The following is a 23,369-nucleotide window of genomic DNA, read 5'->3' as shown; positions in this document are numbered from 1 at the left end:
TGTTAGCTCAAGTGGCAGACAGGCAGAGGGCTGTGCTGTGGGTCTAAAGATCCCAAACTTGCTGATGAACCATGTGGGAGTCAATAGGGTTCAACATGATGGAATTCCCCCCCTCCCCTAATCCCAGGTTCCCTTTTTTAAAATCTAAGGATATTACATACAAAACAAATACAACTTACCTGCTTTTTTAAAAAAAAACAAGATCAGATAACCCAAGTGCTCAGTCCTGATTAATGATCACAACTGGAAAAAAAGGGGAACGAAAGTGCCCTGTGAAGATAAAATATTAAAGAGAAATATATAAACTGAAAAACAGCAAGACAATTATCATTTTTTTCCAATCAGTCTCATACCATTACATCTAGACAACGTTTGTAAAACTGAAGACAGGCTATGTGAAGCAGAAATCTGTATAATACTCCTTATGTATTATTTCAGTAAGTGATTAAAGATAAAAATGAATCACTAACTACATTCCTGGTGGAATTCCACATCACTGGTGATCAGAATACACTCAAGTCTTGCTTTCTTTGGGAGTTGGGGGAGGTTTCAACACAAGACCCGTCTCTTTGGACAAGCAAGTAAAAGTGCAGCAGAATAACCAGGTGTAACCTCCTCTGGGTAAAAACAAGCATGATTCATCACTTAAAAATTCAGGGTGGGGTAGAAAAATATAATGCTTATGGCCAAAATTTATGTTTTCAATTATGCGTATGGTATCTGAATATAGCACTTAAATGATTAATTAAAAACCCCTGCTTCTTTTGCACGGTAATTAATGTTTCAAAAAGAAATGTTAAACATTGGCTTGTCACATACTGATTACATTTTTTGACTGATCAAGATGTGGGTATTTCTAAACCAATTTTATAATTATCATTAGGAACTAGAGGTTGAGTAGGTTCCGTAACCGACAATCACTGGTCACCAGAGTTCAAACACATCAGGGCTTGCTCAAGTGAGATTACTGGTCATCAAACCTTTCACATAATATGGCACAACAGTGTGAGTAGCTTCTGCTCAGGACAGCACCACAACTTGAAGCATGTCAATCATCATTACCGTACAAAGGGCCAGGTTTTAATTAAAACTCTCTGATTAGAAGAGCCAATTTGTACACAACTGCACTACCCACCTAAATGAAACCTCCAGCATGGAGACCAGGGTTCTTGGTTAAGTGTAAAGATACACACTTGTTATTTTCAATCAGGAGGTGAAGACAAAATTGGAGTAGCTCAGAGTTTCTCCCAGTCAGTGCCCTGTACCATTCCATGCTGGGAGAGGGCCAACCCTGGAATGCCTGAGATCTCCTGAACCATTACACCAACTTTGTCCAAGAGAGACCAGGGCTGAAATAACTGCAAGCTTCACCCACAGCACTCTACAATGGCTCCTACTAGGAAAAGCTGGGAGTGGAGGAGCTATACCAAGGGCTTTAAAAGCCATTCATTGCACCTCTCCAGAAGGGAGAAAGTGTCTGTTATGAAAGGACTATTTAAGCCTTACCTTCCTCCTTCACTAATTAGTTCCCACTTTTCTTACCCCCCTAAAATGCAATACAGTCCAATGACCGATCACGTACAGCACTGACAACAGAACCATTTACAGTAACTAATTGCTCTTTTCATTTTTATAGACTTCAAAGGCATCCCACCCTCCATCGTTACATACACATGGAACTATGGGAACTCCTTCCTTCAAAAAAAGATTAAAGCACAGGAACTAACCACTTCTGAAGTGCACTAATATCTATTAACAGCCAACAATAGCACTCTCACACTTACCATTAAAATGCCAGACCCTTCCAAAAAGCTTTAAGTAAGGGCAATCTATGCATATAAGTCCCATTTATCAAACAATCCATTATCAAGTAACTCAGAAAAGATATAACATTTTCCTGGCCAGGCATTGTAGTTACCATCTCAAAAACTACAAATCCCACCTGAACTCAACTGCAGATTGAAATTTGGTCTGGGTAAAAATTACAGCGCAGCTAGTCAGAAAAGTTTAACCATGGAGACCAGCTTTCAGAACAAGTGTACTAAGTTCACAACTCAGAAGCAGCAGCACTGTGCAAGTGATGCAATCCTGGTTAGTTTCACTTTGCCACTCCCCACCGGGGTTCTCAAACTTCATTGCACCATGACCCCTTTCCGACAACAAAAATTACTACATGATCCCAGGAGGGAGAACAGAAGGCTGAGCTCACCCGAGCCCCACCACCCCGGGCAGGGGGAGACCAAAGTTGAAGCCTAAGGGCTTTATCCCCAAGCAGGGGGGCCTGCAGCTTCCAGCCAGGATTGAAGTCGAAGCCTGAGCCCTGCCGCCCAGAGCTGAAGCCCTTGAGCTTCGGTCCCAGGTGGTGGGGCTCAGGCTTTGGCTTTGGCCCCAGGCAATGGGATTCAGGCTTCGGTCCCCAGTAAGTCTAATGCCAGCCCTAGTGACCCCATTAAAATGGGGTCCCGACCCACAGTTTGAGAACTGCTGAGCTAGAGAGGTTGGGATAAGTGCTCTGTAAATAATCAGCACTTCTGCTGCAAAGGGCACAGGGTGACTGGAATAGATAAACTGGGATTTCACTGTCCTTTAAGAGGTGGGATGGAGACACAGTCCCAAGAGGTCCACTGACTAGTCCAAGATCACATAGCAACTCATGGTAGAGCCACAAATAGAACCCAGGTACCCTAAGTTCCTGCTCTAGCCACTGGACAATGCTGCCTCTCACATTTTTTTAATGTAAGAATCCTGAGTGATCATCTTTAATAGACCCTATGAAATATGATCTAAAAATATTCTGCAACAGGATATTTTTGGGGTGGGAGGGAAGATGACAACTGAGGTCCAAAATATGAGAGAGCACGCTTAGCTAAACAGCTGAGGAACAGCTGAGCTACCATCAGAGCACGTAGCTTTCCTCACCATCTTAAATGTTCCAGTAGATCCATCTGATCCACAATGATCCATCCCAGGGGCATTCTTGAGGTTGGGTAATTATCTGGTTCAATTAAGAATACTAGCTCAGAGCTATGCTATTTTACTTTTTTTGTGGGTCAGCAGACATGTACAGATTGGGAAAGGTCAGAAGGCTGTGCATTCTGCTCCAAGTCTATTCTAATTACTTGACCCTATGGATAGGTCTATAAACACATGACAACTGCTTCAGTTAACAGATTGAATACTGTGGGGGTTCATCTAGGTTCATACCCCTCCACAGAAGCATCTCTGCAATTTCACAGGTACTGAAAACAGCTGTTCAGAGCTTCTCTTTCCAGTCAACATCCCTTTTAAGGCAAGCTTCTAAAGCCTCATTCTTACTATATGCTACTGCAGGTGTGGATAAGAGTAACCAAATGCACTGAATTTCATTGCCAATAGAATGTGGAAGAGAATACAGCCATTTTTCTGGTTTACACACAGAATTCCTCTACCCCCAAGCTTACTCATATGTTTCCAAGAAAGACTTAACATTGAAGGTTATGCTGGGCCTTTTATTCTAAACTTCATGTCTGACAGATTCCACAATGCAGCGTTCAGGCTGGTTAGCAGGACCAGATGACAGAATGGAAACTCTTCCCATGCCAACATTTTCTAGGCATCTAGAATTCATCCCTTTACTGTCCTCTCCAGAGAACAGTTCTCTACCAAATAAAGCCACTTTCATAAAGTGCTTTACCCTCATAAATCTCAGAGTGTTTCACACAGGTGAGCATTTTGTTTTACAGTTAGTAAAACAAAAGCACAGCAAAATGATGCACCCGAGGTCACAGCAGAACTGGAAATAGTACCAATTGTCTCCCTCACACCCTATCAGCTGCATCACAATACTTTACAGTAAATAAAGCTAGATCAAATGAGGTTTTCAGCAGAACAACAAAATCACACTGGTTGAAAGGGGAAACACATTTTAAATCAGAAAAACATTAGCAATATCACTGAATTGTGACAACATAGAAAAAACTGCAAATTGAAATCAGGAGTCATGCTGAGATATTACGCACCAGGTTGCAGCATCTTGGGAGTTTAATAGCAGCGCTGATAAAGTATCAGCATCAGAAAGAAAAAACAAACACCAACAATAATTTCACACGCCCCATTCATTATAATTAAACTTTGGTCACTTCACTTTTGGACCCTAATATTTATTGGTTAAACACAGTAGCTTAGTTTGCTTTTCTTATTTTTGCCAGATGTTTTCATACTACACATCAGAAACAGCACTCTGTAAAGCTAATATTTTAAGCATAATTTCTAACATCTCTTAGGAAGACATACAGATAGATAAACATGGCCTGTGTCATATATTGTACCACAGGAGTCCTGGTGTCTAATAAAACTTAACTGGGAACTAGGCAGCTCAAAGGATTGAATGGGATAAAGACAGATTTGCAAGGATTAAAATCTAATTAGTGGGGGTAATTGCCCATATCCCCCTCTATCCCAAAAGCAAAGAAAAAAGAAGAAAACATTCTAAACTATTTTGGGGGTAGAAAGGCTAATAAGGGATTGTTTTCTGTACACAAATGTGATGAAAATCAAATCTATACTTCTGAATCAGTTGTTGTTTTTGACTACTTTTTATTAAAATTATATCTTCAACATGAAATATTTCTTCCGTCTAATGAAATAATATAAAAATATACAAGATAATTGAATATTGTCTTTTTCAGTTAATTTCACAAAGATAAAAATCTTAACCTTTCAAGCCTAGATAGAGCCTTTCAGGTCTAGGTTAGAACTGAATCCAGACAGAGTTACTTGAAATCACAGCTATGACCTGACATGTTTGCTGGCCTACATGAAGTTAGATTGGCGTCTCAACCCAGTGATCAAGCATCCATATCCCAGAAATGACCACCACTGAAACCCTCAGTAGCAGTCACAGATGAGGTGCCAAGAACTGGATGGGCCATCAAGAATGAACTGCCTTGTCACACCTGGAGGTGTTCACTCTAGGTCAGGGTGAGAGAGACTCGCAAGACAAATAAAAAAAATGTTCATTTCCAATGCCCACGTTGTATCTATTCTGTGGCTAAACAAAGATCTTCATTCTCCAATGCCATCAGCCAGCACCTCTTACAAGAAGGGAACTAAATCCGATTATTTCAATAGCAATTTTAGTCTGAAACAGAGTGAACACTTTCACAAAGCTGTGCATCTAATTTCTTCTGGACAGCATAAAGCTTGTTTGGCACTCACAGGGAGTGACAGTTACTTCTCATTTATTTTTAATATGATGCACAAAACAGAATAATAAATGAGGAAGATCTGTAGGCTACATCTAAGGCCGCCTGCACAGCTTTGCCAAAGCAACAGCTTCAGGCTTGAAAATTTTCTCACCCTCTCCCAAATGGCAAATAAAGTTGGCCAGTGGACAAATGCAAAACTGCCCTGCACTTCAGTACTACATTCCTCATTCTGCCTGAAGTACATAGTGAGTACATGAGGTAGAGTGAGGATCACAGGAACACTTTCTGTCCTGCAAGGCCCAACATGTGCACTGGGCAGAGCAGAAGAGGCCTGTCATCCAAGTTCTGATCCCCGCTGTCTCCATACCAAACCTATGTGCATGTGCTGCCTCCCTCCAAAGAGAAAGAAAACAGTACCATCCTCAACCATCCGAAGAGAGGAAGAAAGTGACAGAGGTAAAACTACTGGACCCCTTCTAGCAACCTGTAAATTTGAGGTGGGAGTGGGCAGGACCGAACTGAAGTCTTGGCTATAGACGGTGCACCTAAACAGTAAAAAGTTATTATCCTTGTTAAGCAGTATCACTGAGATGCTAATGTAAACTGGAATTAGGCATTGTTAACTACCATGTCAAGAACCCCCCCCGACACAGTAAAGATCTTTTTACTATCTACACTAGTGATCCCATAGTTGCTATTACCAGCAGAGCTACAATAGTGAAAATACAAAATTTTCAGAATTTGCTAGTGTAGAAGCAGCTAATAAAAATAGGAGACCCTATCCTGATAGTAGAGGGAAGAAATTAAACATTACAGTCACCTGTTCACTTTCAAATGGAACAGAGACCAAAAACCTAGTTGCAGCCACAGGAAGGCGCAAATGCTGCCTCCACAACATGCTCCCCTTCCTAGCAACCCCATAGACCCTTTTCTGTTGGAGCTCCATGAGTGTTATGCCAGGGGGGCTAGAATAGGAGCAACAGGCGGGGGAGCAAATGTTCTCCAAAGCATGCTCCTACTTGGAAGGACAGTATACTGCTGCAAGCAGCCTTAACTCTCCTTTGTTGCTGGTGCTGCACTGGGTAGAGAGGGAAGGCAGTCAATTGCAGTGTAACTCTTGAAGCCCCTCTGCTACTCAGAAGCAAGACTTTGATCCTGAGTTGTTGTGGGAGAAGGGAAGAATCAGGCTGCCCAGACACAAACTTAGTTTATTAAAATATTCTCTCTCTCTAAACCTACAAGAACAACCCCTTAGGTACAGTGAATCTTGCCATTGAGAGTGGTCTTGCCTCAAATTAAAGAACAATCACAACAGTTACTGAAAGCTTTCCCTTCGCATCATGCTCTGACAACTCTGCCCATTCTACCTCAAAATTCAGAGTGGGGTAGGGAAGTCATTCTCATCACAAACCCTGGAGGGTGCTTCTCTACTGGGTAATATCACAAGCAGGGTTCATGATATAGAACATCAAGAGCATTCTGGTTCTGTCTTCAGTAAGACTATAGATCTGTGTCACAAACCGGTACATTAATAAGCAGCTAGTTTGTATCCAAAAAAAGAATCAAAACTATAATCCTCCAATTCATTTCTAGGTTCTGCATGAATGTGACACCCAACTAAAACCCACAACATTTTAGACTGAAAAGCATATTTGTTTTTAATCCAAATCTTAATAGAAATAAAATAAATATATGGAGATATCTCATAGAACTGGAAGGGACCTTGAAAGGTCACTGAGTCCAGTCTCTCGCCTTCACTAGCAGGACCAAGTACTGTCCCTGACAGGTTTTTTTTTTTTTTTCCTTCCCTCCCCTCCAGATCCCTAAATGGCCCCCTCAAGGATTGAGCTCACAACCCTGGGTTTAGCAGGCCCATGCTCAAATCACTGACCTATCCCTGCCAAGTCTAAGGCAAGTCCACTGGGAGGCACCTTATATTAATTTTTATTCTTTTTTTTAAACTTTTTCTCCTCTGTACTCCTTAACGTATCTAACGACGCCAGTGTAAGTATATCGGATTAGGATTATGGTGGCTTGCTGGTGGACGGTGGCAGTCGCTATCCCACAGGCCACACCAGTGCACGTGGGACCAGTAATCTTTGCTTGGATGCAGGAACTCAAAGCAATCAGAACCCGCAAACTTTGAAAGTTATATTTTTTGAAGATCCAGCGTGGACAGTGGCCAGCGCAGTCAAAGCAGCGAAAGATGCAGTCAAAATCAAAATAAAAAAACCATGCAGATCATTGGCAGGTGCGTGGATGCGCGCGCTGTAAGGGCATCAAAATCCCGTTCCTCATCACCAGAAAAAGATAATCCAGAATCAGCGCAATGCAGCCGCAGCGCCAGAGAGCGCAAAACAGCAGCGAGACAGCGCAAGCAAGAAGCCAGAGGAAAATCAAATCAAATGGATGCGCATGGACTGGGGCTGCCTGGACAGTTCCCAGTGCATTATTATTATTTGCAATCTTGGCTGAGCTCCAATTCGCTCTCAAACACAGTGTCATCACATCAGTCAATGCATGGAAAGCTTGGTACACACACCCCCACCCACCCACCCCCCCCAATAAAGGTAAAACAATCCTCTTACTCTTTACTACTTACCTTATCTTACTCTGCACTGCAGCAGCACTGATGCAGCGCTGCACTTCACATCTGCTCTCCATCGCCATGCATGAAATATGAATAAAATATGATCATCATCCATCATCATCATCAGCATAAATCGCTCAAAAAAAGGAAATCATCATCCATCTCATCCCTATTGTGGCAGCTTTTTCTTGGTGGGATGGATGGTGCAATATGGCTGTACCATCATCAATCATCAGGCTCAGGGGAGCTCCATCTCCCCCCCCCCTCCATATGTGTAAAGAAAGATTCAGTTGCCCCTGGACTGGACAGGGGATGCTGGGCTTCTCCACACTGCTTAATGTCCTGTCTCTACTATCATGGCAGCTGGGGCTGCTTCCCCTCTTCACTCATCTCTCAAGTGCAAGTCAGTGTGTCTCATTCATTTTCTTTATTCACACATCACACACAAGGGGGGGACACACAAGAAAGGAAGGCTGGGGGAAAGAGAAGAGGTGGTGGGGGGTGTTACAGGAGCACCCCCCCTAACAATATATAATTCATAATTTCAGCTCTCACACACACAGAGCAGCAGCTCTCTATGGCTGTGTGGGTCATGATCTAGTACTCTCTATATTAGGCAGCACTGATATTTTTTTTTTAGATAAAAAGGAGGGATTGACTCAGGGATTTCCTAATTTTTTTTTTGCCCTGGCTGGCTGGGCCAGGCAGGCATGCACAGCAGCTAATACAGGTATGGATGAAAAGCAATAATGCAATAATTAAAACTTTGGCACTGCGCTGGGCTGGCTGGCCGGGCGGCCAGGGGCAAAAATGGCAGTAGCAAATGGTGACTGTCATCATCATCATCTCCAATTTATGGAATGGAAGTGATGAATGGTGCAATATGGCTAGTAACTGCTGTCATGCAAATGCAAAAGCAAAAAGCAAAGCTGCTTGCTGCGCTGCTGCTGCTCTGGCCTCATAGGCGGCACATACTACGGCAAAAACAAGCAAGCGCAACAAGCAGCTATGCTCCATGATTGCCCATGCCATGCATCCAGCAGGAAAAAGCATAAAAAAAATGCTGCTGCGTTGCTTTCCCAGTTGCAGGAGTGACTGGATTTGTGAACCACCACCCCACCCATTTTTTTTTTTTTTTTTGCCCCATCAGGCATCAACCACTCAAAGGGGCGGGAGGGGGGCGCGGGGGAACTATGGGCTATGGGATAGCTAGGGAATAGCTACCACGCAGCAGAAATCGCTGAACACGGGCCACGGACCATGCACACCACCGATTTAATGTGCTTAGTATGGTATGGCCCCACCCGATTTTATAAATTGTTTTTTAAAAACCGGTTTATGCAAAATCGAAAAATCGTAGTGTAGTAGCGTACCTAAGTTTGTTTGTTTTTCTTTCAGAGAAGTATTCCTCTGCAATGTTGTATAGCCAAACAGCAACATTGTACTTGTGCATAAGAATAAAAGTCTGTTCTATTTCACTATTAGCATAGTGCAGGCTGACCAAAAGGCAAGGAGTAAACTGCCCACACAAATAATGAACTAAAATAAGTTTTATCAGTTCAGTTTTATTAATGTGAAGTATTAATGTCAATCATATGGGAATCTCTTAAGCTGTAGATTGACAACGTCCTTTAGAAGGTTGCATGTTTCCAACAAATGAAAACCCAATGGGAGCTGGTTCAGTTACAAAAAATATTTTTCTCTTTGATCCTTGCTGAATCTATATGAAGACATATTTCAATTTAAAGACCTAAATTAAAGGGAAAGGACAATAAAAGTTCAAATGACCAGGTATCTTGAACAAACCTAGCTTCCACAGGTTTCACATGAACTATGCAAATATAAGTTAACAGCCAACAAGAAGTCCCTTTAACTCTGTGATGTTATCCAAGGTTAAGCCATTGGCCTCAGCAACTACATCACAGAGCATTTCATTTGGTGACATCATAGTCACACTGGTCAAGCCATAAGTGTGAGGGATGGTGCACCTTTAAAGCCTTGTTGATTTACAATCAGATTTTCCAGTTAACAGCTGGAGCTCTGAAACCTGAAGTCAGGAATCAGAATCTACAAATCCTGCTACAAAATTTTCTTCTAATTCAATCTGACCTTCAGCCACAGGCAGCTGGAGGCTACATTAATTCCCATTTCCAGAAGGATACAACAATCCAGAACCCATAACAGCTATCTATTTATAAGTGAACAGTAAACGCTAAACTCCTGAATGCCTTTTTTCAATCTCATTTGCTGGGCACAGAGCTATCTTCACGTATGTCTTGGAGTCTGAGGACTCCTGGTGTTAGATTTTAGTTACACTTTATGTGGAACTCTAAATGTAGGTTCAGAAGTCCCTGAGTGTCCTGTCCAATTCAGAAAAAAAGCAGTTACAGTCCTCCCTCGGGGGGGGTGGGAACACAAACAAACCCACAACTGCAGCCACCCAAACATGAGAATTCATAAAACCAAACTGGGAAAACTTCCTTTCCTTGTTATATATGTTACACTTCTATAGCTCCTTTCATGAGAAGATCTCAAAGCACTTTGAAAATATTAATGAAGCAAGTTGCAAGAACAACCCAGGTGAGTATGTTCTTCTGAACGTCAGGTCTAACATGAACGCTGAGAAGCTATTCTAGCTACTTAACCATTATTCTTACACAATGGTTTCTTATCTCGAGATTTAGGCATACAAAAACCATGTTTTGAATTAGATTTTTACAATATCACACTAGCAACATATGAAGTAGAATATCTGGTATGCCTCATAAAGGTAAATGAAACAGCATATATTTTTAGTTAACTCCTTTTTTAAAAAAGGCAATTTTTAATTCCAGAAAAAGTACTCAGCCTTGTTGTGCCTTTAAATTACATTATGTATCTGAAATGATATTCAAATCTCTCTGCAAGTTTGATAACGTCCCTAATTTAAAATGTTTGTTAAAACTAGAAAAAAAAATCCTTTAGCAAAAGCTTATTTTCAAAGATATAGTACCCTCCTTGAAAAATTTACAAGCAATACAATTTTAGAAAAGATGACGCAAGTGACAGCAAACAATAGGATAGAAGGGAAGACAGTGGTTACAAAAATATTATGCATTTACCTGTATTTAGGATTATATACACTTTCCTGTCATTTATATAAACATTTATGCACTGTAAGAAAGCAAATCATTTATTTTTTACTACACACTAGCCAAGTCTTGGTAGGATCTCTAAAGGTATGCTGAAAATAATAAAAAGAATTAGGCACTTTAATTCACTCCCAGAACACATGCCTTTAAGTAAAAGCATTTTGTACAGGCATTAAAATAGATTTACATTTTTCAACTAATGCCCAAGTTAACAGATATTATCATCATATTAACTCAAAATGAAGCAATGCAAGACATACTAATTTGGAAATAAGAAGTCTATAAAACTAGTATCTTAGAATATTCTGCAGTATATTAACAGGATTGTCATATGTAAGACACGAGCTGATTGTCCTGCTCTACTCAGCACTAGTGAGGCCTCAGCTGGAGTACTGTGTCCAATTCTGGGAGCCACACTTTAGGAAACATGGACAAATTGGAGAGAGTCCAGAGGAGAGCAACAAAAATGATAAAAGATTTAGAAAACCTGACCTGTGAGGAAAGGTTAAAAACACTGGGTATGTTTAATCTTGAGAAAAGATGACGTATCAGATCCCTGCTCAGTCTTCAAATATGTTAAAGGCTGTTATAAAGAGGACAGTAATCAATTGCTCTCCATGTCCATGTAGGACAAGTAGTAAGGGGCATATTCTGCAGCACAGTAGATTCAGGTTAGATATTAGGGAAAAAAAACTAACTATAAGGGTAGCTAAGCTCTGGAACAGACTTCCAAGGGAGATGAAGGAATCTCCATCATTGGAGATTTTTAAAAATGGGTTGGTCAGGGATGGTCTAGATTTACTTGGCCCTGCCACAGCACGGGGGGCCCAGGCGTGACGCATTCCAGCCCTACAGTTCTGTGATTCTATGAAAGATGCAAAAAATAAGATGTTGCTAGGACTTATTTCTCATGGTAGTTTACTACTTTTTTGTCAGAAGTCGGAAAGAACCTTCATCTCTGCCAAATGACAGAACTTCTTGCAAGAACATTAGATGATTCATGGTTTTATATGGAACAGTACAAAGATGTAGGATAGGAAGACAGATACCTAGCAGAAACTATATAGAATGTACAAAAAATTAGATGCAACCCAGAACTTTAGTTGTAACCAGTTACGGTGCCCCTTTCTCTTAATTTCTCAAGGGACCGGACTTAACATATTGAAGCCCATAGTTACCTTACTCTTGAAAACTCTTGAAATTCAGTTTTCTGATTGTTTAATTCTTCAAAAAAAGTTGACAAAATGATGAAACTAAACCTCCTTGTGTGAACCACTTCAACTCCCATAATTTCCCACTGCTCTTTGAGAAAAAAGGTTTCAAACTGCAGACCACAAAGTTACTCCACATGTTGTTGTGCACTCCATCAAAGAACCTTGAGCTGGCTTTTCAGGATCTCAAAGATCCCCATCTTTAAAAGTTGGATTTAATGGGAAATATTTTTTTCATAACTTTATTTTTAAGTCCGAAAAGAGGACACCTACTTCAAGTTCTTGTTGTCCTTGAGGCAACTGTAATGTATCCACTCATGTATTTTGGGGTACTAATCATTTGGCAGTCATCTTAGGGAACATATTTCAGAAACTGATTCAGGGGCTAAAGGAAGAATTTTCATATGGAGATCAAAACTGACAACTGTGGTCACATAACTCATAATGGACTTAGTCATCTTTGTCACTGAACTCTCTCACATTTCCAAGGAGAGGATCTTTCACTTGAGGTTTTACAAGAGCTAGTAAGTGCTAGACTCAAAGCAGTAAAAAAACAACCCAGGCTATTACGTCTAAAGACTTATGAACCTTTTCTTCAGAAAAATCCAGTCTATATGCACGAGGCTGCTATTTATTACACAGAAGCCAGAGCACTAGGCAATAGCAACCACCATTCACATGGTGTCAATACTTTAACTCCATGTAGTAGGCCTAGCGATAAAGAATTGGCCCATTGTTGGCAATGGACAAATTGACAATCTGCTAGGCCACTCTACACACTTACTGAATAACAAGGAAAATGTAATTTTTTTCCACAATGAGCTTAATCAAAACAAGCCTACCATATATATGTATCAACGTATACTACAGGACTTGATATAGATATGTATGAATGACCTAAGTGTAGGTGATTTCCAACTCCATTAGACTATTCTTTACTGGCCAGAAGGTGAACTAGGAAGAAAACGTCAGCACTCAAGACTGCACTAGTGGAGAACTAGTCTAGTATTGCTTTGTATGTTCAGATCTAGATTTCAAGCCAAATAGACATTATTCACAATAATTCACTTTTGTATTTAGATTTTAAAATGATTACATATTGTTCTGACTCAGTCTTACTGGTGGCTGAAACGGCATTTTAGTTTATATTAAAATGAAGACAAAATCTAAACATAAATTACACTAAAACCAAAAGCATTTAAATGACAAACCCTTGTAGAACAATCTAAAAAACAGAACAAGCAGAAATCCAATAAGTTCCTGTAGGCAATTAAAGCAGCAAGAACTTATAGTTGTAAATATATTTGCAAGAATGAGACTAAAACCCCAAAATTGTAACAACTATATTTGGAGTCTTAAACTGCCTTTGGACGGTGAGCAAACTTTCTTCTCCACATTTTGAGTGCACACTATTGTTATATTTAACTAGAGATACTATAATTAATATGGATTGGAAATACTCCTCTACATCACCTACTGAAGCACCCTTTTACTTACAGGTATTTCTATGGTGCTAGTCACCAAAGTATCTTTCTGCAGATGCTCAGGATATTGAAGATATTTTTAATGGAAAAATATGACCTGTGCTGCCCTGCAATTTATGCTGATGTGTGACAATGGTAACTCTAGAACAGGGGTTCTCAAACTGTGAGTCGGGACCCCAAAGAGGGTCACAACCCCTTTTTAATGGGGTCGCCAGGGCTGGTGTTAGACTTGCTGGGGCCTGGGGCTGTACCACTTGGGGCCAAAGACCAAGCCCCACTGTCCGAGGCCAAAGTCAGAGGGCTTTCAGCCCTGGGTGGCAGGGCTCAGTTTACAGGCCTCCCACCTGGGGCTGAAACCCTTAGACTTTGGCTCCCGCACTCTGGGGCCTGGGCTTTGCCCTCCCCCGCTCCTGCCCGAGCTGGTAGGACTCGGGTGGGCTCAAGCTTTGATTCCCGCATCCTGGAGTCATGTAGTACTTTTTGTATTCAGAAGGGGGTTGCGGTGCAATGAAGTTTGAGAACCCCTGTTCAAGAACATATACTTTTACTGAGAAAGCTCTTTATGTTTAAGGTACAACACCTCTTTTAGAGCAGATAACTGGCCTATTTACCTATAATTGTTATTTCTCAAGGTGACAGCTAGTTATTAGAATTGGATAACCATTAGACGGGTGATCAATTTCCTGTTTTGATTAGCAATACTGTATACGTTTTAGTACATGTCTCAAATGCTAACAAATGCACTCTGTGGAAATTGGCTGTTTAACAATGGACAAAAACAATTAACACTTTTCTGGCCTCAAAGGGTGACAAAGTCTGCTTCAAAGTAATGATGTAGGCATCACCCCTGCCCAAATCCGTATGTTTGGAGCACATGTACAATATACACAATGCTTCCTGTGCTACTTCCTATACATGGCCAGGAAGTGAATGAGGGTTAAAATCCCTTTAGAAAGGGACTACTTTTTGTTTTTATCAATGTATATTTTTAAAGCCAACTAAAGTTAAAGTGTGTTTTTCAGTTGTTTTTGTTTAAAATCAAAATCTATAACAATGTAATGATTTGCCTGGCACATTTATATTGCAGGGGAATGTGTTGTAGCCAGTTGCAGCATAGACCATTTATACCGCCTTGTTATTTGGATAGCACTAACATCATACTTTGCTCTATGCAAAAGAGTTCCCTGCTCCAAGGATCTTACCAAGAATATACTGCCGATGAAATATTTTTCCTGCATGTTATGAATTGGTCTGTGTTAATGCCATAGTTAGTCTATGCAAGCAATTTTCCTGCCTTTTTACTCTCTTTGAAGCTTCTGTTAAAAAGGCAGCAGAAAGCCTCAAACTTTCCATTTTGTTTATTAGATCATTAAATGAACTAGGCCATTTTTCAAAGAGATTTATTGGGGGTGAAGGGGGAGGGGGAGAAGAGGTGGAGAAGAAAGTGATTTCATTCCTTGTCATCCTTTTCACAAGTAGGACTTCTACCATCCACAAATTCAAAACACAAACTCTTAATTACATATTGGTTTTGATGCACATGTTTTACCATCTGTAGTTTTTCATTTGTTGTAACTGTATGCTATATAAGGTTTTTTGATAGAAGGTGGGATTGCAGGGAAGGAAATCTTGCCCTCAAGGGGCTCCCTGTTTCTCAGGAAGCAGGGATGTAATTTCCTTCCTTCCTAGGCACAGTCTTGTATGTGAAAAGTTAGTTATATTAGCACTAAACTGTGAAATAATCTCAATGAACTCATTAGCTTGACAACAGAATTTTCCCCTTAGCAGAAACCTATTAACATATGGGCTGTAAAGAAATAACCCCTAAAATCTTTCAGTCAGTGGCTTAAACAGTGCCCCCAATCAATACTGAATTTATTGCAATGGAGACAATATTGGAGACTGAGAGAAAGACAGGCCCCTAAGAGGCTGAGAATATACTCACATCAATAAAGAAAATAACTAGACTGTGCTGCATATGGGACCCCATGCTCAACTGTCCTGAAAGTTTGATTTATTCGGGGATTAACACTAAACACTTTTCAAGAAGACTGATTGGGCCTCTGTGATATATAGAGGCATCTGAAGCAGAGCAGTTACCAGATAGATTGCACCCCAACCCACAGCAAAGAAGAGGGATACCCCAATCGACCAATGTAAGCAACTTAACCAAAATGCTATTATACATCAGTAATTATAATAAGTGTTTCAGAAACCCTGGGACCATTAGCCAACACACTCAATACAAGGCAGATATTTTTGCAAGTGTTTAATGAGATTTGTTTTGAGCTCTCAAATTAGTTATTGTTCAAGAGGTTTTAACTGATCAACTGCTACAGTGTAACCATATAATATAAGTGGGAAAATCCAATGAGATTCTAGAAGGCTTTTTGCATATCCCAAACAATTTAGCATAATTACAGACCATCTCTAGAAGTGAAATTCCCAGCTGAAGGGAAAAACTATATGGAGGTTACTATATTAGTTATAACCATTAAGAACATTATCAACTGTATAATCTGTCCCTTAGAAATGATGTAGTTAGGGTCAAAAGCTAAGTTTTTTCACCAGTACAGGTTCAATATTTTAGGTAGATACAACATACTGTTTTGTTTTTGGTTAAGACAGTAATCACAAGTACTATTATACAAGAGAAATCTTCCACAGTTCAGAATAAACTATGGTGTAATCAGGGCCCCATGCATTTCAGTTGCTGTGAAATTTAATGCTGAATCAATACATTACTGTAAGTTTTGCAGCACTGGTTAAGTTTTCATTAACAAAAAAACAAAAAAAAAATCTCTAGCTTCCAGGACTGAAGGAAAAATCTTCCAAATGCGAATCCTGCATAGACTGATGAGTAGTTTCCAGAATCTGCTGACAGCCAAAAAAAAGCAGCTCAGAGATATGAACACTTCCAACTCATCTCAATCTGGGTGTCAAAACTTATAAGACAATTAATATATTTTTAGTATCTGTATCACTACTAGATATTTTAGCAGAAGCATTCAACTATTGTGTTTATCCCACAGTCTCAAGCGGCCTCCCCAGACTAACTGTACAACCCCACCCCCACTCCCCCGCAATTTTCAATTAAGTTATCAGCATTCAAAACAAAAACTGTTTAATTGATAATTGAGGGACCACCTAAAATTAAATGTATATATTAAATACCAGAGAATATTGTGCTGGTGGCATTATTCTTTCATATTTTAATTAAAGACCTCCACTTACTGTTTACTTGATGCTGCTGCAGTATTTTCAGTTTGCAGCACTGGAGAGAGCTTACTAAAAAAAATGTAGGTCATGTTTGCCATAGAGTACATGGTGGGACCTAATGAAAAGCATTAGTGAGCTCTGAATCAGGCCCATAAAGTTAATGAAAAGACTCCCAATTATTTCAGTGAACTTTGAAACAGACCTTATGAGTGCAGCGGCAGTATTAACATTAAATCTCACAACATTCTTACAGGGTAGTTTATTATTTTATAGAAAGATAAGAAACCTCTGTGTGACTCAGCTTGACTTGCCAATGGTCACAAACAGAGCTAAGCAGATGATGAAAAATTTGACAATTTTTTTTCTATTTTTCTGTTAATTATTCTCTAACAAATTGAGAAAATGAAGAATTTCTGATAAATAACTCTTGGGCTGCAAATCTGCAAAGAGCCCATGCAAATTTTTAATATTTAGTGATGCTGGTTACTTACGCAAGTCAAGTTTTATTATTTCTGTTCTCTGACTGGGGACTTATGTGACAACCCAAGAGAATTTTAAATAGTCAAGTGAAAATCTGAAATTCAAGATTTATACTATTGATTAGTTTTTCAATACAAAATCTGCTTCCAGTCATATTAGTTTTAAATTCATTTTTTTGCTAGCATTCATGTCTATCAAGTTCATTTCTAGAATATTCACAGAAAGTGAATGCAAAAGAGGCACAAAAAGATCAAATACTTAAACTAACTTAAAAATTCAAACCGATATTCAAAGTATTTTCAGCATTTGTCCAACTCAGCATATTCAAAGTGAAATGCAGAGCAGTGAACAGAACAAAGGAACCCTCATTTCTAATTCTCTGAAGTATGCAATATGCAACACTAACTTATATTTCTTTGGCCAACACAAACCCAGAGTTAATCCCAGCTCCTCAGAAGTGCTCGCTCTATAAAATTACCAAGGAGAATTGTTTCTGGTCCTTGCTTTCTCTTAACCTGTAAATACTACATAAACCTTAAGCAGGTGGTTAACTTAAGCACAGGAGTAGCTCAATTAGCTTTAAGTATGTGCATAGTACCATTTAAGTTAAACATGCTTTCTTGGATCGGGGCTGAAATTAATGCACACGCTTCATGTCTCAGCAAATGAAAATTCTTAAACTGAAAAGACAGAAAATAGAGCATAGTCTCAAAGTTTTGTGAGACACACAGAAGAGGCCATTTACAATGGGTTTCCAAAACTGGTTCCTTAAATATGAAGGATGTATAGTTCTCATGTAATTTGTAAGTTAAGGAGTAAGATTATTAGATAATATCTTAAACAACATATCTAAATATTTATATATGCATGTCTTTGTAAGGAGCACTCTGCATGATACCTGGGGACAAAGGATGGCTCTTAATTAATCTAATTATCTTGGGGGGGGGGAGAGACAGGAAGAACTGTTTCTTTGAGAGTGTTCAGTAGAAACTACTAAATGTTAAATATGGTTTTTATTTCTTGTAAGCCTCTATTTATTATGTGTTTCAGTCTTTGTGGTTTATGGTAGGCCTATTCAGCCACAGATAGCATTCCAGAGGAGCATGCCATAGTGGACAGTACTTCAAAATTAAAAACATGACTGATTAGTTTTAGTATTTAAAGAATTACATTTGAAAATACAGAAATCTGAATTACTCAACACTTTCACTGTCTAATCAATTTCCTGCACATCTCCTTGTTCTACTGACTCCCCATTATATAAATATTCAGCAGAACCATAAGAATTCTACTATTTAAAAAAAAAAAAAAAAGTTATACAAGGACCAGTCACTGTTTCAGCATCTCAACTCCATGACTGGTGCTGGTGTGTCAGTGACAGCTACTATTTTATGGATACCTCTCAGCTGGAAATCCAATCTGATAAGTTTGCAACAGAGGAAATGCAAGTCAGCATCTGAATGAATGGAAATTTTTCAAGAGATATCAAAGTTGTTATGAAGAAAGCTGTAATGAATTTTTTCTAAATAAATTCAACGGTGGGTTTTGAAAGTCTCTTGCCTCCCATATGCACGCAATGCTGAGCTGTATTTCTGGCATCACAAACTAGGTCAGTCTATGAAGATGGCTACTTTCTATTTAAATACTGGATGTATAAATGATTTTTTTTTTAATTGAACAGATTTACATTTTACAGAAAGGTTCTAATTCCAGATGATAATGAAACTTTAGAGATGTTAGCAACCCAACAGCATTTCATAGCAAATAGCCATGACCAATTTATTTTACACAAGTTGTTTCCTACGCACCTACCATTCTTTAATATTTTACATGAATAACCATGTGTATGCAAACCCCTGATGGACATTATATTTGCGACATAATAGGATATACATCTATGATACTGTTTTGAGCTTACATTTAATACTAGAAACATTTCAAATTTGAGAGTTTTTTGCCATTGGGGGGAGGAAATAAATAAAATTTCTTGTAGCCCTGACTCTGTTCCTCGCAAAACAAGAAGTGCAGAATGACACAAACTGGAAATAACAAGGGGAGAAAAAAAATCACACAAGGCAATTAAATTTGTAAACAACAGATGTATAGATATCATATATGGGTTTCATTCAGAACCTGCCTTTCACATTCCCCTAATACTACTACTTAATACTAAAAATATCACTTCATATCTTTAAAGTACTGTACAGTCATTAACCAATTATTTCTTGTAATGAACATTTAACATTGGCAGAAACCCCAGACACTTACATTTAAAAAAAAATACTGCTCTCCCTTCTGAATGAGGTCCTAAAGCACATGCATCACTATCAGGCAGAATTGCTCCATTCTCATTTTTGGCATCAGGGACTCTATTTTTTATTCTGTGTTTGTAAAGCTTCTAGCACAATGGATTCCTGGTCAATGACTAGGGGACTTAGGTGCTACTGCAATAACAAATAAATAATAATTATGTGTCCACGAAGATGACAAATGATTCATGTAAATGTTGTGGGTGCCATCCCCAGAATATTGAATGGGTTTCCACTGGAAATCTCCATCTCTGTCCACTTTGAGGTGTTTTCAGGATTTTGCTAAAATTTTTATTTTAATGACGCTACATTTTAAAGTAGTTTATTTCACAGTAGTTTTTACGAGGACCCAAGCACTTCAAATGGCCAGCTTATAAAGTTAACTCACTTAAGTCTCCCTCTCTCTCGTTGCCACTTTATGATTTATTTTTTAACTCTAGAAGCTGCTGCTTAGATTTATCCAATTAACACGTGCTTACATCAACTGAAAGAGTGCACAAATCCACACATACAAATGCTACAGTTATACTCTGGAATCTACTAATTTTTACAAAAATGCTGCAAATAATATCAAAGAGCAAACACTTTTTCCAACTTATAGCATCATGAAGCCACTTCAATGTTTCTACAGCACATCCGTTACTGTGTTCCATCTATGCCAATTTGGCAGAGGCAAAAGGAAGGATGAGAATAGGGCACTAGTTTTGTGGTTGATAAGTCTGTTTATATAAAGGTACAGTAGTATAGAAATATTGAAGGGTGTGTAAGTGGATTTACACTAAATTACAGTGATGCACGTCCAATCCATGACAAATAACTGGCTATACATCAAAACACACTTCATGTCAGACACGGGCAATAAAATACCAAAGCTAGAGAAATTAACGCACAACATAGTACTTTAGTGGGCTACCTAAAGGTAATTTTTACTTTATACACACTAAACTGTGCTCCCCTCAATATTTATCAGAAAAGACAGCTGTTTGGATATAACAGGACAGTAGCTGTCTAACTTTCTACAGTACTTGATTCAAAGCCAGTAATCCTGCAGATTTTTGAAACTAAGATGTAGCCTGATTAGCTCAAAAGACTAAGCAAATCACCTAACTTCTTTGTGCCTCAGTTTTTGCACACTTACCCCATTTGTAAAAAAGGGATGCCTTGCCTTACCTCACCTCAGATGAGAGTTATGAAGCTTATTTAATTAGTTTGTCAAGAGCTCAGAAATCCTCAAAAAGACCCTCCACAAAAGAGCAAACTTCTATTCTTCTGTCCCACAACAGAGTATATATACAGTCCACAAAAAGACGTGGCTTTTACTTTTCCTCAGAGTGTACCAGAAATGTATTTATAAAGTACATTTAGATAGTAAGCAGAACCCAAACTAATTTCTTATCCATTTCCCAGAGCAGAAACAGTATTTCAGCTACTGACATACCTCTCTCCCTGGCCTCTGACAATGATTTGCTCTACGGAGTATCATTCACTGTCCCTGTCACAAGCAGCTGTCTGCCATCAAAGTGAAGAAAAAAATATACTGTGAGCCAACAGATGTCCACCTTTATCCTCAGTATTCAACTGGGGAGCAAGAAGCTGGGGAATGAAGTCTCTGCTGAAGCCTACCAAAGTCAGAAGAGTGGAAGCAGAATAGATGGCGCTGGGAGTCCAGTTGCATGCATGCGGTACAGGAACAGACCCCTGGAAGCACAGAACCCTACTGCAACTGCATCACTGGCTCAGGCCTAAGGCTACCATAACATTGTGCACCCTACAATGATATGTTTCTTTAACAGAAATGATCAAGAGCACATCTGTTAACATTCAATGTTATACAGATATTATCTGCAACTAAATTCCATCTCAATCTCTATTAAATACTTCCTGGAGCCTCACAACGAAGCTCTTCAAATTTCCTCTACTGGTATGCCATTCAATCTAAATTACCTGGTCTCTACCAGCTAGACAGCTATGATGCTGGGTATAACTTTTATAAGCCATACTATACACATGAACAGATTGCATGGAATACATTGCTGTAAGATTAAGTGCTCTGTTTATTAAAAATGTATTCCCCACCTGTCATTCTGAAGATTTTAAAGCACATTAATCAGCTTTATGTGGGAATTACCTCACCTGCCACAGAAATGCAGTCACTTCTGGGGTAGGACATAACAGCTGTTTAAGAGTGCACAGAAACACTATATAGCAGTCAGGAAGTAAAGCAAAATACCATATCTATTTTAAAAGACTGTGGTGGCTAAGTATCCATTACTAGTTGGGGTTTAAAAGCCATGAATGCCTAAAACCACTTGGACTCTAAGCAAACAGAAATCACATGCTATTACCCAACCTTCCACAGCGGCAGCAGTTAAGATTTTTTGCACCACCAGCAGAAGGAGAGAGAAGAGAGAATAAAAGGCTGCAGAGCACGTTGAAGACAGTAGCTATCGGCTATACGACCTGACCGAAAGCGAAGTGTCATCTTCATCAGTCAGTTTACGACTGTGACTACCTCGCCAGGCAGCTCCGGCTAGGGCGGAACCAGTGAGGAGTCCGGCTGAAATCAGCATCCTCGGTGGGGAAGGTTGTGTGGGGCAGAGTAGCGAGGTGAGGGGACCGGGGAGGATGGAGGAGGGCAGGGATTCAGTGCAGGTAAGGGAGGACCAAGCGGACGGGGGACTCTGCAGAGGAATGCCCTGGGAGGGGCGCTGAAACCAGCCTCGGGAAGGCGGGTCCGGGTGCCCCGAGAGCAGAGCGCAGGGGGGATTCGGCCCCCCCCCCGGGGAGGGCCTGGAGCCTAGCGGGGAGCCCCGAGAAAGGGGTGGAGGGGCCTGGGGGAGCCCTAGAGCAGGGAGGCAGCGAACGGGGAAGCGGAGAGGCGCCCTGGGTGAGGAGCGGAGCGGGGCAGCCCCAGGAGGGGGCCCGGGGCAGCCCCGGGGTGGAGGGAAGGCCCCAGGAAGGGGAGAAGGAAGTGCGGGGGGCTGGAGCTGAGGCGGCCAGGCGGTGACGGGTCTGGCAGAGGGGCCCGGGACGGGGGTAGTGGGGGGCTGGCCCCCAGGCTCCCTCGCACCAAGCGGCTCCCGGCCCGGCCCAGCTCCCTTTGTTACAGCAGCCCGAGCCCCGGGAACAAAGGGCGGGCGGGTGCGGAGTCCCGGGCCCGCAGGCAGGCGGTGCTCACCTGGGTGCGGGGCCAGACCGGCCCGGGGCAGGCGAACGGGCGGCGGCGACAGCAGGAGCGGGGGCCTGATCCGGAGCCGCGGCAGAGAGAAGGCGAGAGAGAGCGGCGGCCGCCTCCTCCGTCGTGACTCACCGCGGCGGCCCAGGGAGGGAGGGAGGCGCCTGGGCGGCTCCGGGGGAGGGACCCGCCGCGTCCCAGCGCCCAGGGCAGCGGTGGCGCCTCAGGCACAACCCGAGGGGGGAGGGGCAAAGGGCGGCCTCAGAACCTGGGGGTGGGGCCATCGTGGCAAAGGAGGAGGAGTTAGAGCCATAAGGAAGGGAGGGGCCAGAGAGGTGGAAGGGGTGTGGCCACCTTTGGGGTGGAGCTAGAGTCAAGGGGCGGGACAATTAACGGGGCGGGGGGGGGATTAGTTTAAAGCCATGGGAAGGGGGGAGCCTAGGAAAGGGAATAGCCAGAGTACAAGGAATGGGATTAAAACTAAGAAGAGAGGGCAGAATTGTAAAGGAGTGGGGTGAGAGTGGCCAAATAACCAGTGGAAGGAATTAAAATGTAGGGAGATGGCTGGCTTGGAAGAGGGTTGG

The 23,369-nt window shown here is 40.9% G+C and overlaps 1 protein-coding gene across 2 annotated transcripts in view; it reads right to left on the bottom strand.

The window, feature by feature from the left end:
• The window catches only part of CTNNBIP1 (catenin beta interacting protein 1), a 56,831-nt gene extending 33,778 nt beyond the window's left edge, over positions 1-23,053 (bottom strand). The window contains exons 1-2 of one of the 2 annotated variants that reach the window (XM_039509337.1): positions 22,789-23,051; positions 180-270 (exon numbers count right to left, since the gene is read on the bottom strand). The gene's annotated coding sequence lies outside the window, so the exon portion shown is untranslated. Of the gene's footprint in view, positions 1-179; positions 271-22,788 lie in introns of both variants that reach the window. The other variant, XM_039509338.1, reaches the window with a different exon arrangement.
• Between the last annotated feature and the right edge of the window lie 316 nt (positions 23,054-23,369).

This window comes from Mauremys reevesii, linkage group 21 (assembly GCF_016161935.1).
Source record: "Mauremys reevesii isolate NIE-2019 linkage group 21, ASM1616193v1, whole genome shotgun sequence".
Taxonomy (NCBI): domain Eukaryota; kingdom Metazoa; phylum Chordata; order Testudines; family Geoemydidae; genus Mauremys; species Mauremys reevesii.
This window is presented reverse-complemented; position numbering and strand designations above follow the sequence as displayed.